Source organism: Rhipicephalus microplus, chromosome 7, assembly GCF_043290135.1.
Source record: "Rhipicephalus microplus isolate Deutch F79 chromosome 7, USDA_Rmic, whole genome shotgun sequence".
Lineage (NCBI taxonomy): Eukaryota > Metazoa > Arthropoda > Arachnida > Ixodida > Ixodidae > Rhipicephalus > Rhipicephalus microplus.
Genome location: NC_134706.1, coordinates 86,718,038 through 86,737,720, shown reverse-complemented (window position 1 = coordinate 86,737,720; position 19,683 = coordinate 86,718,038). Strand labels below are relative to the sequence as shown.

Here is a 19,683-nt window from a genome sequence, read left to right as displayed (position 1 = left end):
TCAGAAATGATAGTTGTCAGCGGCTCATCTCTCTGTTCCTGCGCTTTGATTGCAAGGGCAATGGCAAAGCATTGCGCCTTGGCGATCGAAGACGTGTACAGCGATGCACATGTCACCATGCCGTTGTCGTTGCTAAGTACTGATGCAACTGACCGTTTAAATTTGTACCTCGAAGCGTCCACATACAAAACATTTGATTTGTTTTTTAATGTTTTTCAGAGCCATCGCACTCTCTTCTCTCGGCGCTTTCTGTTTGTTTTTACGTGCATGTTCCTGGGCAGCGGTGAGATCGAGACATTGCTTCGGACGGGATTCGGGATTTCTGCGAGAACCTCGTCCCGGTTCTGGGGATATGGCGGGAAGCCCACCCTAGCAAGTATCTCTCTCCCCGCTTTCGTTTGACTTAGACGGTTTCTCGGCGCAGTCAGTACCACTGTCTTTAGCTCAGGGTATGTATTATATATATACCGAGGTCCAAAAGCTTTTGGTTTGGTGTGCTTACCGGTAGCCCTATGGCCACTTTGTAGGCGCCCATAATTATAGACGCGATGGTTTCTTCTTCTGATTTGTTTAACACTTGGAAAGGTAGACTATACGTAACCTTACACAGTACAAGTGCCTGTACTAATCTAATTGTGTCTCCTTCCTTCATTCCCTGTTTGTGGTATGTTAATCTATGGATCATTCGTGCAACTTGTTTCGTGGCTGATTTTAATATGTTTATTGTATGGTTCGCTCGTCCATTACTTTGTACCCAGTAACCCAGAATACGTGCGACTGTCATCTCACGTACTTTGACACCTTCAATGTGTATCTCGAGGCTTCCGTTACTTTTGTATCTTTTTCCATGTACCCTGATAGTTTCAGATTTTTCTGGGGCACAGCTGAGCCCGCTTGCCTTCGCAAAGTTTTCAACTGCTGTTGCAGATTCTTGAAGTGTCTGCTCCTTGTTAGCCAGAGATCGGCGCGTTGCCCATAGGGTGATATCGTTCGCATAGAGAGTGTATCCTAACTGTGTAACTTCATCCAGAGCTCGCGTGAGTCTTAGCATGGCGATATTGAAGAGCGGGGGAGAAAGAATGGCTCCTTGAGGGGTAACTTTGTTTGGCATCTCAAAAGCGTCTGACGTGACTTGTGCTACGCTTATCGAAGCCTACCTTTCTGTGAGGAATGTCTTGATGCAATTGTAGGTGTTTGTCCCACATCCGATGTTGTTTAATTCTGTTAGGATGGCTTTATGCGAGATATTGCGATATCCCATTGAGTTTAAAAATAAGTATGTACTATGTACTCTTCCATTCTAAAGTAACTTAGGGGATGTTAGTCTGGGGAACGACATCACAAGGGAATTACCATAAGTTAATAACTATAAAAAAGAAAATATTGCGCTGCTTTGAAAAATACAGGGGGAATCTACAAGACTTGCGCACTGGTCCACTATTCATTAAACATTCCATACTCAGAATTGATCAATTATATCATTTTAAATTGCTTCAGTTAATACAAAAGACTAAGCTATATGAAGAAAGTTGCACCGAAAGACCACACTACAGTCTGCGAGAACAAAAGAAACGAGCTCCTAGAACAAGAACCAAGTATGGAAAACAAAGTGTTGCTTACCAGGTACCTCAGGTTTTAAATACCCTTGCAGATCAATTGAACTTTAGGGCTAGTAGTGCGACTTTCAAGAAAAAATTAAAGAACTTATTCATAACCACCGGTCTACACTATCGAAATTACGAGAGTGACCTCTAATTCTTGAAATGTGTTATGTAAACTTCTTATGCTATTTATGTTTGAATTTTGTGTGTACAATTGCAGGTTGCTTGAAATCAATGTATTGAATATATATATTGTTTGCCAGTGCTGATGTTTAAGCTTTGCACTGTCACGGACTGCGGAGGGACAAGGGCCTTTGTCAGGCTGTTCGCCTTTAGCCCTTTGCCCCTGCAGTGAGCTCTGTATTCGGCTTACTGTAAATAAAGTACTACTACTACTACTATTACTACTACTATATTGTCGAATGCTCCTTTCAAATCAAGGGTTAGTATTAGACGTTCTCCTCCTGTAGGTATATAGCTCAAAACTTCCTCTTGTAATAGGAGAAATCCATCTTGTGTGGAGAGGCCATTGCGGAAACTCAGCATAGTGGCTGGAAAAAGGCCGTTGTTTTCTATAGAGTTTTGGAGTCCCTGGGTAGATACTAAGTGTGAATCACCTATGGCACATATCCACATACCAGCGGCACATACCCGCCCGTGGGTATGTGCCACTGTCTGGCGGGAAGTGTTTGACGGCGTACGCGATGGGATTGTGATATTATTCATGTTTTGACGAGCTTATATTATTCGTCAACCCATCTTACCTTCCCGTTCTAATTTTGGTTCACGCCAAGATAAGGGGGTGACCACCAGAGCACCCAAACGTAAGCGGCTAGATAGATAGATAGATAGATAGATAGATAGATAGATAGATAGATAGATAGATAGATAGATAGATAGATAGATAGATAGATAGATAGATTGACAGACAGACGGACGGACGGACGGACGGATGGACGGACGGACGGATAGATAGATAGATAGATAGATAGATAGATAGATAGATAGATAGATAGATAGATAGATAGATAGATAGATAGATAGATAGATAGATAGATAGATAGATAGATAGATACACTCAAAGTCACCGAAGTTCGCTAAGAAATTTAAGAGTGGGCTTGGTCAGCGGTGTCGTCAGAGTCATAGTTGTGGACTTCCAGGTACCTCGACGTCCGTAGCCCAGAGGCCGGATTCTTCCCATTGGGCGACAAATGTAGGGGGGGGGGGGGGAGGCTGGTTCGAGGCCACTCGGCCTATAACTTCGTAGGGAAGACGTGGAGCCAGGCCAGAAGCCTTCTTTATTAATCGGAACCCGCGCCGCAACTGCCTGCCGCCAGCCACTGCCACCTGCCACCCTGCGCACGCCCGATCGTCGTCTTCCTCTTCCTTCTGTCATTGGCAGGCTCGCGGCCGCCGCTCCTATAGATTTCATCACGGCAGCATAAACGGTGGTGGGGGACCTTAAGTGTTTCCATTTTCAGCAACCACACCTCCATGCGTTGTCGCCCTTATTTTTCTGGAAATTGACTAGGTGACGGAATCTGGGTTCGATCATTTTATTGTTGGCGTAGGGGTGAGATGCATCCACCAGGTGACGGTGATAAAGAAGGTCATCGGGTTGTTCACTGTGCTCCTGCGAGGTAGTCGGCGATGTCATGTGGTAATTCGCCTTACTTTTGACGTGGTGCGTCGACGTCAAAACCGCGTAACTCCACCAGTTGTTTCTAGCAGTTGCGGTAAGTGTTGCCGGCTACCCGCAGTGGTTGCATAGCAGGCGGTTGTAGGGAGGCGCCAAAAATTAGTCTTCTGTAGAATCGACAGCGTGAACATCTGCACCGTGTTGAATTGAGTGGTGATTGTTCTGTCCAGTGAGCATTCTAAGCGTCTTTTCAATCATCATTGTTTGAAGCAGGATTTCCAAACGGTCTTGGGTGTATTCTGGATCAGCCCGGTGAACACATGCTGCTTGACTCAATGTAGAGAAAAACTGTTCTTGCTTTAAAATATGACAGAGTGCATGACGAAACAGCCTTGTCATCTATTCTCTGAAGAGGGCCACATTTTCACTCAACATCTGCACGTAGGTCTACAGCAGAGCCAGAGCGTTCTCGACGCTCGCAAACGTGGTGAGAGACCTCGTTTGAAAAGTGTTACACGTTGTCAGGCTTCGGTCCTAGTTTGGAAGCCAGGTGCGAGCGGTGCCATTCTAAGCAAAGTGCATACGTGGTAGCTTTTATTCATTTGTCCAGGCAGCCAAAATGGCGGCTTGGTCGTACGCTTCAAGCCAGCTTTTTTTGGTTTTATAATGAGGATCTGTTAAAGGTAGGCGGCTCATTTAGCTTTCGGGGAAGCGTCGACAGCTGCACGGGGACGGAATAGTCACTGTTTTCGTTGTCGGGATCTGAGGCCAGCTGGTTTTAGATGCGAAGCATCTTATAGCGGTTGCAGGGCCCGCGTTGTCGTTGGCATACCCAGTCACGCTGCGCAAGCTCAACTCTTTTTCTTCCTTCTCTCCAACAGCTGCACGTTACTGTCTACACATCTCCTACCCCCTTAGTGCACTCACGCTATCCTCTCTCTCCTCTGGGCATCCTTCCCAGCCACGTTAACAACCACATTGTGCATGCGCGTCACCCCCTCTCTCCTCTCTTACGACCTTCCCTTTTTTGTACCGCTACAGGAACGTAGGGCGCATCTGCTAGCCTTCGCTAGCTCCCCCTTCTGCTCTAGGGATCCCTTCCCGCGACTTTACGCCGTCATTGCACATGCACGTCCCCTCGCACTCTCGTCTCTTACGCTCTCCTTTCCCACCTAAAAGGCCAATGCTGGCAGCATGGGCTAGTGAGTTTTTTTCATTTAAAAAACCGAGTGATCGCTCTGCACAACTGTTCACTGGCCACTCCGTATACATAGGCCCTCGATCTTGACCTCCAAGATAATGTCGGTGAGAGATTTCTTCTGTGCGTGTTGAACAACAAAAATCAGCAGCGTGCCCGTTCGCTAAAAGTGAACTGCGAGTCTCTAGGTCTAGTCGGAGTGTTCTGTCGCTCACTGCCCATTGATCGGCATGTTTTAGTGGCCAATACCGGCGCATCATTGCGTAGTGTGGGCCTCCCTAGGTTTCTCTCCTGTGAAACACTGTGACGAGTGCCACGTCAACATCACCGCCAGCTAAACGATAGCGCCCGTTCATTCGCATCAACACACGGTTCTCCTTAGCGGGAGATGGCGTAATTTTTTTCGTGCTGAGAACTGTACTCTGGCGCAAGTCCATTCTGCCTGCGGATTTTCAATGGTCCGGGTTTTCTTTGCCGTCATCTTCATCGCAGAGTGAGCTTGGGTCAGCGCTCCACTGAGGCACCCTGTCAGGGAACAAGCAGAATCACCAGATATCATAAGTTCACGAAGTTTGTGAAGATATCAGTAGGCTTGTCCAGGATGATACCCTTTATAAGGCCAAGCTTATGGTTGGGAAACTAGAAGTCATGCTACAAACCATACAACACAGTTTACTGATAGCGGAGAGCAGAGCCTCCGTCTGCGACAATCGGCCAAGCAGTGAGGCATACGTGTGTCGTTTAAAATTACAGCGTTGTTGTTAGCGGTGGTGTAAGATCCAGAACAAACTCTTAAGTTTACATTGTAAGGTCCTGAGAATCGTAAGGTCCTGAGAATATCTAGATCATTCTAGGTCATTCGGGAGTTGTTTGCGAAAGGAAGCAGGAACACGTATATTGGCATGGTAGCATGAAAGTACAAAAAACGAGCACGTGTACTGAAGTACAAAAACCTCCCCTTACATAACCAAGAACCAACGTAGTCTTTTGACGTCAGCAATCCAACTCAGGGTTAATGTACAAGGGGACAACAAAAGCACGGAAACAGCCTCAATATGCTGTTGTACAATAACGGGTATTTCAACTCGCAAGACTCACGGAAGGAGACCATCGTCTATGATATGTGCTTGAAAGTCAACGTAAGCATTAAAATAAAAGCGCGTAATACAAATATAGGTCATTAAATATGCGTGTATGAAAGAAGCAAGCACAAGCTTGATAAAACAGGACGCTTTGCGAGCCTTGACTTTTTCCGGCGAAGCAACGAGTTGTGTAAAAAAACTAGGGCAGACACGAAACGATAGAACGTTAGTGTGCAAAAGGTGAAGTAACACATTACTGTCAAAATAGCAAACTATGTCACTATTTTGCATGAAACACTTAAAGTTTAATGTGAATCAATGTCATCATCTAAGATTACTAATTATCATGGTTGAATTGGGTAATTGGCTGGAGCTCCGCAGCATTAAGGGACAGTCGAAGATTGCCTAAAGCACACAATTCAAGCCATAATTACTATGCTACATTTTGGACTCCAAAGGCGCGCTAAAATAACTAAGACGAAGAACAAAGCAACTAGTAAACGCCAAAGCTTTGCCTTTAGTAGTTGAACGGCGGCGAAAGTGCTGTTGGCCCATGTGCTCTGATTTTGGTGCACTTTAAACAACTCCAGGTGGTCGAAATTTTTGGAGCCCTCCACTACGGCGTCTCTCATAATCATATGGTGGTCTTGGGACGTTAAACCCCACGTATTAATCATTGGATGAGTTGAACACGATATCGATATTTTGTTCCTAGTGCGTATTTCAAACACTTAGTGAAAAAAAAAACTTTTCAGATTTGTCATAGACGCACTACGTGGTCTGAAAATAACAGGCGCAGTAGTGTGCGTGTCTTTTGTAGTGCAATACTGGCCTTAAACTGCGAAGCCATTAGGTAACGACAATTTTCGACGCCAGATTCCAATGAACGCTTGTACCAAGCATCATTACTGCAATATTTCATGTTGTATTGTGAAGCATGTATACAGGACACGCGTGTAGCTAAAGCACGTGCTACTTTCACGCAGATGATGTTATTTTCAACGTATTCACTAGCATACGCGTGGCCTTGTAATAGAACACCCGCTTGCCACGCAAACAGCCCGGCTTCGATTCCCACGCGGACCCCAACGACTTTGGCCTGATTTCCATTGTGGCCCAGAATTTTTGGGCGTGAACCTCCTCAAGGCATGGGTCGTGCATCTTCTGTATGCAGTAGGCACTTCTCGTTTTACTTCTTTGAATGTCCGCTGGATGGCAGTACTTGTATGTGATGAATATATGATGAAAAGATGCCAGATGGAGGTACTTGGGGTGTTCACTAGATGGACAGACGGACGGACAGACGGACAGACATACAGACAAACAGATAGACAGATGTACAGAAAGACAGACATACAGGCAGACAGACGCGAATACATACAAACGCATGGACAGACACACAGACGGACAGACAGACAGAAAGATGAACACACTCACGGACAGACAGACACGCGGATAGAGAGACAGAGACACATACAGATGAACAGACGTACAGACTGACGGACGGACGGATGAACAGGTAGGCAGGCAGGCAGACAAACAAACGGACGCATGAACGGAGGGACAGACAGATGAACGCCCGCACGCCGCCAGCGGATGATTCACGGTTTACGAGTAAAACCATTCGAAGCTTCGCCCCACTCTTCATCATTTACTCCGTGACTATGTGGTAGTTTTTGTGTTATTTTATTTTCATAGCTCTCGATTTTTCTATCCCGCAAAAGATGGTAGTTTTTTCCTTACTATCAGCGAATGCTACGCCGGAATTCAAGGCAAACGAGCTCTTTAAAGCTATTGAGTTATTATCAATCGACTGGTTAAACCTCTGTAGCATGCACGCACCATACGGTCCACTGTTAAAGGCAAGATGTGAGCTCGTGGGAATCGGGCCGCACGGCTCTAACTGGTCGCGAAAATTGAAATTGCGCCGCATGCGCTTAAAATAGTAAGGACTGAGCACACCCGCTTTTCTGTGCTACTTCTTTGCCTGAACACATGAAAGCGTTGGAAAGCACTTACGGCTTGCCACGGTGCGAATTCTCTAGCAGATGCTTTGCTTGCTGCAAGTTGGATTTCTAGCAAGCCCGACAAAATGTACGGTTGTATCCTTTTCTGCAATTTTTCAGTAGCCCTCACCGTTAAACTCGTCATTTTTTCACATAGTACTCGCTGAAAGCCGCTGCATTTCATAACAGATAAGGGTATCGGAGTCTGATGCAGCGATCAATATGACCTCGCTTTTGTGACCATGAAGTGTCGCCTTGATAAACATACCGGAGGCCAAGTTGGTATCAGCTTGATTATAGTGAGAAAACAAAAACGTGTGAAAGGCAATTTCTCGCTAGTGCACACTGAGTGCACGGGTGGAGAAGTTGCAGGCAACACTGCTATGCAATACTTTGATGAACCAATTCACATGCGTCTTGTTTACAAGTATGGTCAGCTGTTAGCCCTCCATGGTCCACCAACCACGCCCTCACGTTTTTATTCTTACACTACACCGAACTCTACATCTGCCCTTTGATGTCAAGTGATCAGTGCTGGCAGCTGTTTACCGCTATATCTTGAAGTGCGGTATCTCAATCGAGCAAATAAGTGCAAATGTATACTCAGCTATTCGTAGTACTAAGCTTCTTTCTGGGAACCTGAATTTCTTTCAAAATCCGTGGTGTGGTTAGAGTCCGCTAGAAGAGCACACTCGCCAAGCATGTGTTATTGTAGTTGGAACATTACATTCCTACAAGTTTCATTCTTTTTACGGCCTTTTACAATGCCGTCATGAAGTAATTACGTAGTGGGTGTTGGAAGCGAAGCAGAAGGCGAAGAAAATGACGGTGATGACGCAAAAGAAATTGCCGATCCCCCGTCGTAGCAAACAATATAACACAAAAGCGAAACATGTTTTAAGAAGGTATTTCGTTGTCTTTAGTTCGTTGATATATGGGAGTTTAAACAGTTTTTCTGATGTTTGGCAGATATAATATCGCTTGATGTAGACCCAGCTATGCTGCATCTCGGTGCCGATGACTTAATCCCATGATCAAAATTTAACCTTAGAATTTGTGAACACCACACAAGCTCACCACATCTTGTGAACCTGGACATACAATAGGGTGAACCCCACACCAAGGTCGCCGTAACAATTACATAATGAACACCGGAACTAAATAGACAATGATGATATATGGGTTTTAAAGGCGAAAGAGCCATACTTGGCAATAGAAAATAAGTACTTTTAGTTCAGTACAGTACTTAAAGAGGACACTGGAGAGCAGTCCCGGGAAACAAAAAATCGCATTAGAAAGCGCGAAAGCATAAAAATCTCAAGTACAACAGACAAAGGAAAGTTGGTAGAGCTTTCGAAGTTGATAAATAAGCTTAAGGTATCTGATGTAAGAATGTATAATATGGAGAGAATTGAACACTCTCTGAAGAACGCATGAAGTATCAAGGCAGTGGGGAGAAAACTTGGGTAGGCCAAAATTGATCGGATGTATGCGCTAAGGGACAAGGAAAGCTAAATAATTACCAATAAAGATAGGATGTTAAAATAGCTGATGAGCATTACAGTTATCTATAGAGTAGCCAGGCCACTCACCACTTTGTTATAAGAACTAGCAGTAAACCAGTACCAATAAAGTTAGGATAGTTAAAATAGTGGAGGAGCATTACAGTTATCTGTAGAGTAGCCAGGCCAACCTACACCTTGTTATAAGAACTAGCAGTAAACCAGATGACCCCCAACCAGTAATGAGAGAATAAGTCAGAAAAACCTTAGAGAACGTGCGAAGAGGCAAAGCTTCTGGTGAGGACCAAGCAACGTTAGATCTGCTGAAAGATGGAGGACATATTGTGTTAGAAAAACTAGCCATGCTGTTTACGAGGTGTCTCCTGACGCGAAGAGCATCCGAATCTTGAAAGAATGCTAACATCACCCTGATACATAAAAAAGGATATGATAAGGACTTGAAGAATTACAGACTGATCAGCTAGCTCTCCATAGTATACAAGCTATATACAAAGGTAATTTCTTACAGAATTAAGACAACACTGGAATTCAGTCAACCAATCGAACAAGCCAGATTTCGAATAGGCTACTCAACAATCAACCACATTCATACTATCAATCAGGTAATGAGAAATACTCAGAGTATAGCCAACCACTATACATAGCCTTGATAGATTACGAGAAGCCGTTTGATGCAGTAGAAATATCAGCAGTCATGCAGACACTACGGAATCAGGGCGTCGATTAAGCATATATAAACACCCTGGAAACAATCTACAGGGGATCAACGGCTACCTTAGGGCTTCATAAATAAAGCAACAGAATACCGATCGAGAAGGTCGGAAGGCAAGGGAATACAATCTCCTCCAATGCTATTCACCACGTGTTTACAGCAGGTTTTCAGAGGCCTAGATTTGAAACAGTTACAGATAAGAGCTAATGTAAAGTACCTTAGTAACTTGCGCTTCTCCGATAACAATCCATCACTGAGTAACTCAGGGGACGAATTGCAGCTCATGATTACGGAGTTAGACAAGGAGAGCAGAAAGGAAGGTCTTAAAATTAATCTGCAGATAACGAAAATAACGTACAACAACCTCGGAAGAAAGAAGTGTTCGAGATAGGTAATAGTTCGCTTGAAGTTGTAAAAGACTATGTCTACTTAGGACAGGTAATAACCATGGGTCCGGACCACGAGATTGAAGTAACTAGAAGAATAAGAATGGAGTGCAGCATAAGTGGCAAGCACTCTTAAATCATGACAGGTAGTTTGCCACTATCGTTTAAGAGGAAGGTATATAACAGCTGAATCTTGCCGGTACTTAGCTACGGAGCCCAAACCTGGTGATTTACAAAGAGGGTTGAGCTTAAATTGAAGACGACACTGTGAGCAATAGAAATGAAATTGGTAGGTGTAACCTTAAGAGAAGAGAAGAGACCAGATTGAATTAGGGAACAAGCAGGGGTTAAGGATATCATAGTTGAAATCAAGAAGAGGAAATCGACATGGACCGGGCATGTAGGGCTTAGCCAGGATAACCACTGGTCATTATGAGTAACTCGCTGAATTTCCAGAGAAGGCAGGCGGGTTAAGGGGAGGCAGAAGGTTAGGTGGGCAGATGAGATTAAGATGTCTGCAGCTATAAATCGGCAACAGCAAGCACAGGACCGAGTTGACTAGCGAAACATGGGAGAGGCTTTTGTCTTGCAGTTGACGTAGTCAGGATGATGATGATGATGATGATGTCGTTGATGTGTTCCACCGAACTAGCTAAGTCGTCTGCGATATACAAAGGTTTCGGCGTGCTTAGCACTGCCGAAGTTAGAAGTATGCTACGTCTGAGTGAGACCGTGGCCTTTGTGATGTGCATAGAAAACATCCTGATTGCCAGGATGAGTGCCACCAGCTTACAAATCAGGCTGCAGCATTCACTGTGTGCCCTTTTATGATCGTTCCTTGGTGGGCAATATGAGAACAGCGTTTTATCGTGCGCGACCGCAGTGGAATAACCACAGCGAGCCATCTAACCCTACAAGAAGTGGTCGCGTTCCAAGTATTTTTGGCTTTACAATCTATTATTAGCACATTTATTGCGTCAAAGCACGCGCAACGCTCAACGCGTGTTAGGTTGCAACAGAAATAGAGTATGTACCAAGCTGTGTTTCTAAGGGCGAAGATCCTTAAGCCGTAAACCGTGCGTCCTCGATGTATGTAGTAAGTAGTCAACTCTCGCTTAGCTCTTAAAATGTCCGCTAGATGGCGATACTTGTATATGCTGAATATATGACGAAAAGATGCGAGATGGTGGTACTTGAAGTGTTTACTAGATGGACGGATGGATGGATGGATGAATGGATAAGCGGACGGACGGACGGACGGACGGACGGACAGACAGACAGACAGACAGACAGACAGACAGACAGACAGACAGACAGATGGAAGAGGGGACGGACGGTCCTACAGACAGAGAGATACAGAGAGACGACCGGACATATGGACCGACGAAAAGACACAAACAGAGGGAGACATGGACGGACCGACACATGGACGGACCGACACATGGACGGGTGCACAGTTGGATGCACAGATGGACGGATACACGCACGGAGTTACGAACGGCTGGAAAAAAGAACGAACGGATACAGACGGACGCATGGACAGACGGACCGATGCTTTGCCCCTCTCATCATCATTCACTCCGCCGATATGTTCTGATTGTCTTACGGCTTCATTTGCTGAAATGCCTTGCTGAAATAGACGCATTCCCGTCCAAAATCTATCAAAAATGGTTGCTTGAAGTTTTTCTGGGCTACCAGGCAATGTCTTCCGACTCGTCAGGATGCCGGAACGTGCCGCTTAGAAGTACCTTCTCTGCTTGACATGTCACTTTAAAATCTCTACAACAATAGGAGGCGGAGGTAAGGGATGCCGTGCGTGACTTTCATGTCATGATTATCACATTTTCACGTGTCATTTACCTTCGTCATCTATTCACGTCACCTGATAACGAAATTGGTTTGTGTAGCTAGCGAAACGACCGCGAGCACGCTAGGAGCGTAGCATGAAGTAATGTTTTACATGACGCGAATATCATGATTGTCATTTTTGGACGTGTCACATACATCTGTCATCCGTTCAGTCCCGTAATATCGAACTTAGTATATGTGAAGCTAGCGAAATGCCAGCGAGCGTACGTAACATTGACGCGTGCCCACGCTGGGCGCAGTGATGTTACGCTAGCAAAACGGAGCACTAGGTGCGATCAGCGTCTGTCGGCGAGGCCCAGCGGAAACCAGCTCGAGATGCAAGATGCTGCATTTCGCGCCAACGACGTTACCTAGACAGCGCCACGTCTGCTTAGCTTCATGACGGCAGGACGCCGGGTGCACTCAAACGCCCATGCGTCAAAGCAACGAACCGCAGCGTGCGCCTGTGACAATATGCCAGGCAGAACGACACCTGGCGTGGCATCACCAGCGTGACGCGACGAAACGTGCGTCCCGGGTCCCATCGAAGTGTTTTGGCGCCTTGAGTGTGGCATTTAGTCATGTTCATACGTAACACGCATCTCATGATTACTATGTTTACACCAGTCATATACTTCCTTCATTTATTCACGTGACGTAGTACCAAATTTGGCATATGGGAAGCCAGCTAAACGGCTGCTAGTTGAGTGTGGCACGTGGTCTTGTTGTTTCATGACATGCATGTTTGAAATACCAAGTTTGGAGGTGTTATTTACGTATGTCATCTGTTCGCGTCACGTAATACCAAATTCGTTACATCTGAAGCCAGCGAAATGACCACGAGCGCATCATGGGTGTGCCTGTAGTCATGTTGTTACATGACACGCGTCTCATGATTATCATGTTTGAACCAGTCATATACCTTCTATATCCATTGACCTCCCGTGAAACCGAATTTGGTGTATGTGAAGCTAGCGAAACGGCCGCGAGTGCATCATGAGTGTGGTATGTAGTCATGTTGTTACATGACACACAACTCATAGCTATCATGTTTGCACCAGTCATATACCTTCGTCATCCATTCACGTCGTAACACGAAATTTAGTTTATGTGAGGTCAGTGAAACGACTGCGAGCGTACCATGAGCGTGGTGCGTAGCCATGATTCATGACCTACATGACATTCATGTCATGATTTCCATGTTAGGGTCTGTCACTTGTGTTCCGCATGCAATCATGTCAAACCATGCCAATTTTAGAACATGCCATGTGAACAAAATCACCGTAAGAGCAGGAAGACTTTGAAATATAGATCATGACATACATGTCATGATAGTCATGTTATGAGAAGCCAGTTATGCTCGTTGATTGATTGATGGATATGTGGAGTTTAACGTCCCAAAACCGCCATATGATTATGGGGGACGCAGTAGTAGAGAGCTCCGGAGATTTCGACGACCTGGGGTTCTTTAACATGCACCCAAATCTGAGCACACAGGCCTACAACATTTCCGCCTCCATCGGGAATGCAGCTGCCGCAGCCGGGATTTGAACCCGCGATCTGCGGGTCAGTGGCCGAGTACTATAGCCACTAAACCACCACGGCGGGCAGTTATGCTCATCATACAGTCTTGTTATGCCACACCAAATTTGGTATTGATACCATTAACGAAACGGCCAGGAGAGCTAAAAGTCGTAGATAGATAGATAGATAGATAGATAGATAGATAGATAGATAGATAGATAGATAGATAGATAGATAGATAGATAGATAGATAGATAGATAGATAGATACGTTCAAAGTCGCCAAAGCTCGGTGAGAAATGCTTCGCATTTAAAAGTGGAAAATAAATGCGTACTACGTCTGATAGAAAAATTATCCGACCTTTTAAATGCGAATCGTTTTTAGCAAACTTCGGCGACTCTGAGCGTATCTATCTATCTATCTATCTATCTATCTATCTATCTATCTATCTATCTATCTATCTATTTATCTATCTATCTATCTATCTATCTATCTGTCTATCTATCTATCTATCTATCTATCTATCTATCTATCTATCTATCTATCTGTCTGTCTGTCTGTCTGCCTATCTGTCTATCTCTCTATCAATCTATCTATCTATCTATCTATCTATCTATCTATCTATCTATGTATCTATTTATCTATCTATCTATCTATCTATCTATCTATCTATCTATCTATCTATCTATCTATCTATCTATCTATCTATCTATCTATCTATCTATCTATCTAGCCACCAGCAATCTTTCACTCTTCTAGCCGTTTCGATAATGGTATCAATACCAAACTTGCTATGACATAACATGGCTGTATGAAGAACATATTTGACTAGTCATAACATGAAAATCATGACATGTATGTCATAAATGTCATTATTTACACTTCTTGGGCCTGTAGCTCTTGTGGTAGTTTCCTTCACATGGCATGTTTCAAAACTGATATGGTGTGGAGTGATTGCATGGCGAACGCAAACGACAGACCCTAACATAAAAATCATGATATGCATGTCATGTGTCAACATGACTACATGCCACGCTCATGATTCGCTTGCGGCCGTTTCGCTAGCGTCACATACACCAAATTTAGTATTACATTACTTGAATAGATGACGAAGATATGTGACTAGAGCAAACATGATAATCTTGAGACGCGTGTCATGTCACAAACATCACTACATGCCATGCTCAAGATGCGCTGGCGGCCGTTTCGCTCGCTTCACATTTACCAAACAGGATAATACGTGACGCAAACGGACGGCATAGGTAAATGACACATCCAAACATGACAATCACCACATGCGTGTCATGTAGTAACATGACTACATGCCACACTCATGATGCGTTTGCAGCTGTTTCACTAGCGTCACATACAACAAAATTGGTACTACAGTACGTGAATGGATGACGAAGGTATGTGACTGGTAGAAACATGAAAATCATGATATGCGTGTCATGTAACAACATTACTACATGCCATAGTAGTAATTGCCATTATTAGCACAAAATAATGTGATGCCCCATTCTAATCCGTGAGCACTGTAGATAGTTTTACGCAAGCCGACAAATAAACTGGTCTGGCATATTAGGGCTTGCTACTGTGTGAAAAAAAACCAAAAAAGCTGGGGGACCGTTAGGCTCCGTTATTCAGAGTTTAACGCGATAGCAATATCCTGTTTCTTGTGCGTAATTCAACCACGCAGTGTGTATGTTTTATTGTATGATGCTACTTGAAGAATTTGAATTGTGGAAAATTACTGTGTAATTCAGAAAGTTGAAAATGTCTTGTCTCAATGAAAATTTCGCACATGGCTGCTTTTTGCGTAAAAAAGGGTATCATAGGTTGAAGCACCAGCTATATTATGTTATTACTGAGTCGCGCGAAAAAAAATGAAACACAAAAGGAAGACAACTGGACACAGCTCGCACTGTGATTGAAACTTTGTTGGAGGAAACAGACATATATATGTGGTTACGAGAACACGTGCTGTGAAAGAAAATGATTTGATGAGCAGACAGATTGTATTAATGATGCGCTTCCAGAAATGATACCCCAGTACAAGCAACGTAACCGAGAGTTACGTGACACATGAATCACCAGCTTTGTTAACGAGATTCACCTCTTCAATTTCCCGCGCTATACCGTGTCCTTGAATCTAGCTTTAATTACCGTATCATCAAACAAGGGCGCGCAGCTGCACTCAGTACAATGTGATGATTGATTAGATTATGTTTGTCCCTTTAGAGAAGCTTTGTGATTCACAATTATAATATTAAATCCTAAATAATACTTCCCGCACGACAGCGCAGTGCCATACACCGCACGATGCCCACACAGTGATAGAAAATGATTAAATGGCCGCTCGTCTAATAATTTTTTCCACCTCACGTGTTCTCAAAACCGCATATATATGTCTGTTTTCTCAAACAAAGTTTCAGTTGTTAGTGTGCGCTGCGTCAAGGTGTCTTCCTTTTGCACTTCAAATTTTTTTCGCGCAACTCAGTTTGGATGAATTACCAGCTCGCCCAGCATACCGTTTTTCTAATTCTATGTTTGTAAAATGTTTTAGAACTTTATACACCAACTATGTAGTCGTGAGGGAATACGCACCGTAACGCGTGTGCCTTTTGTAATGGTTGGCTGTCTTTAGACCGCGAAATCACGTTGGTAATAACGTCTTGGTAGGAAGCGCAGCAACTATTACCTACCAAGATAGATTCCTACCAAGATGAATTCACACCAACTGGCCCGATACAATTGTTTATTGGTAATACGGTGCTGTGATGCCCGATGACAATGCACGCTTCTATCAAGCAATATTGCTGCGATATTGAATGTTTTCCTTTGAAACCTGTATACAGGATGCATGTATTTGTTAAGCATCACAGTTAGTTTTCTTGCATTTCCAGCCAGAGGAAGTTATCCATGCTTTATTTCCAGCAGACGCATATAAGCCTGATAAGCCCAATTCTTGATGTAGCCATAAATGGAGATTTTTATATAAGTTCATATATAAGATTTTTGTAAGGGCAGCAGAGTCAGAACCATCCTGAAGATTCAGAAGGGTGTACCAGTATGACCCGAAAACCAATCATCAGTCGGGACAGTGTAAATATTCCATGTCACGGAAACTAAAAAATGTCTGCCGGGTGCGCAGCGTCATCAAGGTGATGCTGACTGCTTTCTTTGACTTTCGCGGTACACGACGAGTATGCGCCATAAGATCAGACAATCACCAAAGAGTACTAAAAGGATACCCTCCACTGCCTACGTAATGCTGTGCGGTAGAAGAGACCGCAGGTAAGGTCAGTAAAATATTGGCCCATCCATCAAGACAATGCTCCTTCACATTTGCGGCGGTTGATTCAGACTTTCTGGCAAAGAACCAGACTACTTAACTTTAACAGGTGCCTTACATTGCCGATATAACCCTCTGCTGCTTTTGGCTGCTCCCTTAAATCCAGAGAACGAGAGGATATTAAGGCTGCAACAACTGCGGCGCTAGACTGAATTCTAAATGTGGCCTTTTCAGAATGCTTCCAGCCATGGCACCACCTCTGGAAAAAGTGTATTGATTCCCAAGAAGACTACTTGAGGGTGATTAGGTTTCAAACGCTCCAATTATGTCAGTCTGATTGCGATAGCAACTATAAGGACACTCTTCGCGGGATTTTGCAGCCGGCGTCGGCATCGAATTGGGCGTCGCCGTCACTCACCATATATGTATGTGCATCTATATATACTTAAGTGCAAGAATGAAAAAAATCAAAAAATGAATTCCGGCGCGTCGAATCGAACATGGGACCGTTGCGTTGTGAAAGCGAGATATTAACCACTGAGTGACTGACATGTACCCCCTTGAACATTTAAATGGCAAGCTATTTATATCTACCACTTACCACTGCTCACAGCCATTTCGGGGCAAACTATCATATTTGCAGCAATACCAGGAAGATGGTGCAATGAGCGTGCGTCGCCCTATCGTCACGACGCGGCCGTGAGTGCTTTCATTTCCTACGCGTAATTTGCTCCGCGGTGCGGAGGAAGGCGGACGCTCATTCACGTGCCCGCAATGGTATCTCGCAATGGGTAAGATCGTACGTCTTGGCTGGCGTTGGGCTTTACTGGAACGATTATGTTGTAGTTACTGAGCGCACAAAGGTCACTGCTATTGTTGCACAGTCTCTGTTTGTGAAAAGGGCGCGTTTTTCAGACACAGCGTAGTAACAACTGAGACGTTTATTAGTGTTCATCTGTACCCGTGAGTATGTTTTGTGCGTCGTTTATGCGTGAGAAACGCGGGGAACATTTCGATCTGCTTGCCATTCTGCACGCGACCTTCTAATTTGTTGTTACCACGTTTATTGCTTGGCTTTTGTGGCAAAGCTGTGACTTTTTTCTTTTGCTAAATGTTGGACACTTTTCTAACAAAACATCACTTACTCATTCCGGCTACATTCCGGTTTGAGTGAAGCCACTGGGGTCGAGCGAAAGGATCATCCCCCGAAACCTCTCCACTGAGCATTTTACAGTATGTGTGTCATTCAACAAAGGAACGTATTGTATTTGGAGCTGCTTGCGTTATTCAACTCATCTAGATATATTCTGGCCCTTGCATACAGTACTCAAAGGTTTGTACATTGGGATGCACAACGCAATGTCAATTACATCCTGATAAAGTTTTGTTTTATTGAGCAGAAGACAAGTACTTTGTAGAAAGGCGTGGACCAAAAAACTAAAAGTTGGCACCACATTGTTCATAAGCCTTTGCACTGCAGCTGTCTGCACCTGGGTGGGCAATAAAGGTAGACAACAGTGGACCTAGCCATATTTGATATCATCGTCATCAGCCTCACTACGTCCACTGCAGGACAAAGGCCTCTCCCATGTTCCGCCAGTTAACCCGGTCCTCTGCTTGCTGCTGCCAATTTATACCCGCAAACTTCTTAATCTCATCTGCCCACCTAACCTTCTGCCTCCACCCCCCCCCCCGAATATATTTGATATATTCGTTGCAAAAGAAGGCCATTTTCATCGCAGAAAAAAGACATATGGCTGCTCTGTTACTGTCAGTCCTACCTCCGTTGCTTTCAAACATATAGCTCCACTCTGCTGGCTACCACCGATTCTAGTTCATACAGTTCCGACGGCCATGGTTACCAAACGACTGATTGGACTAATTTTTGAGGCACTTCCCCATATCGCATATGGTTTATTTAGGATAATTCGTAAACTAGGTGTGCGACATCCGTTCCACTTATGGCTGCGCTTTATCGACTTCTTGTTTGGTACGGCAGCTAGAATACATGCCATCTGCAACAAGTTTGGTTACATTGTTGCTGATGCAACCAAGGTTCTGCCCAGAGGACCAGAGCCAGCCAGAGTCTCGGGGAGATGTAGAGCAGAGGAGCCTGGAGCTGTTAACAGTAACGTTTAATTACTATATTTACTGGTAGCGTGTTACATCATGGTAGTAGCATCATGGAAGCTCTCGATGGAAGCATAATGGTAGCTTCTGCGAGCTTGTGAGAGCCTGTCGGGGGCGCCTCGGTGCTCGCGTTTTATGTCTTGGTCTTCCCAGGATTTCCTGCATAATAAACAATGGAGGCTAGGACAGTCCAAAGAAAATTGCCATTTTCACTTGCGCCCTCGTAAGGGGAACGTGAAACGGCACCTCCTATCCGACCAATGAAACAGGGAAAAAGGACGCCCACTTCAGCCCATGGTGAAGGAGAGAACACTGCACACCGCGCACGACACAGCACAACACGAAGACGTTAAGTCTTATGTGGAAGTCAATTTTGTAGCCTGTTGCAGTGATGCGTATGTGACACCAGGCAGACCACAAAATGTGGAAACAGCCACAAAGAACGTGGGAAAGGCACCCGCGGATGGTTTTGAGATGCTGGGCCCTTTGCCCGGAGCACCTCGACGACAGAACAAGCCGCCTCGACGTCCAACAACCCTTCCTGATCTGTCAGTCGGTCAGGCGTGTTCAAAGAGTGTACGAGGGGCGTCGACGACCTGGGATAACTAGAAGAATGATTTCTTTGTTGTCACCGCTCTTGGTGCATCTCTGGAAGTGCCGACTCGGAAGAACTCAGAATAGGCCCAGCCACAATGTCTCATGCGTCAAAGCGGCGTCAAGCCAGGCAGGCCGATCATAA

General features: G+C 44.6%; 1 long non-coding RNA gene across 1 annotated transcript in view; it reads right to left on the bottom strand.

Annotated features, from left to right (window-relative positions):
- Window positions 1–4,595: 4,595 nt before the first annotated feature.
- LOC142767006 (uncharacterized) overlaps window positions 4,596–19,683 on the bottom strand; it is a 28,066-nt gene continuing 12,978 nt past the window's right edge. The window contains exon 2 of the long non-coding RNA XR_012884702.1: window positions 4,596–4,963. This is a non-coding gene — a long non-coding RNA (uncharacterized LOC142767006). The remainder of the gene's footprint in view (window positions 4,964–19,683) is intronic.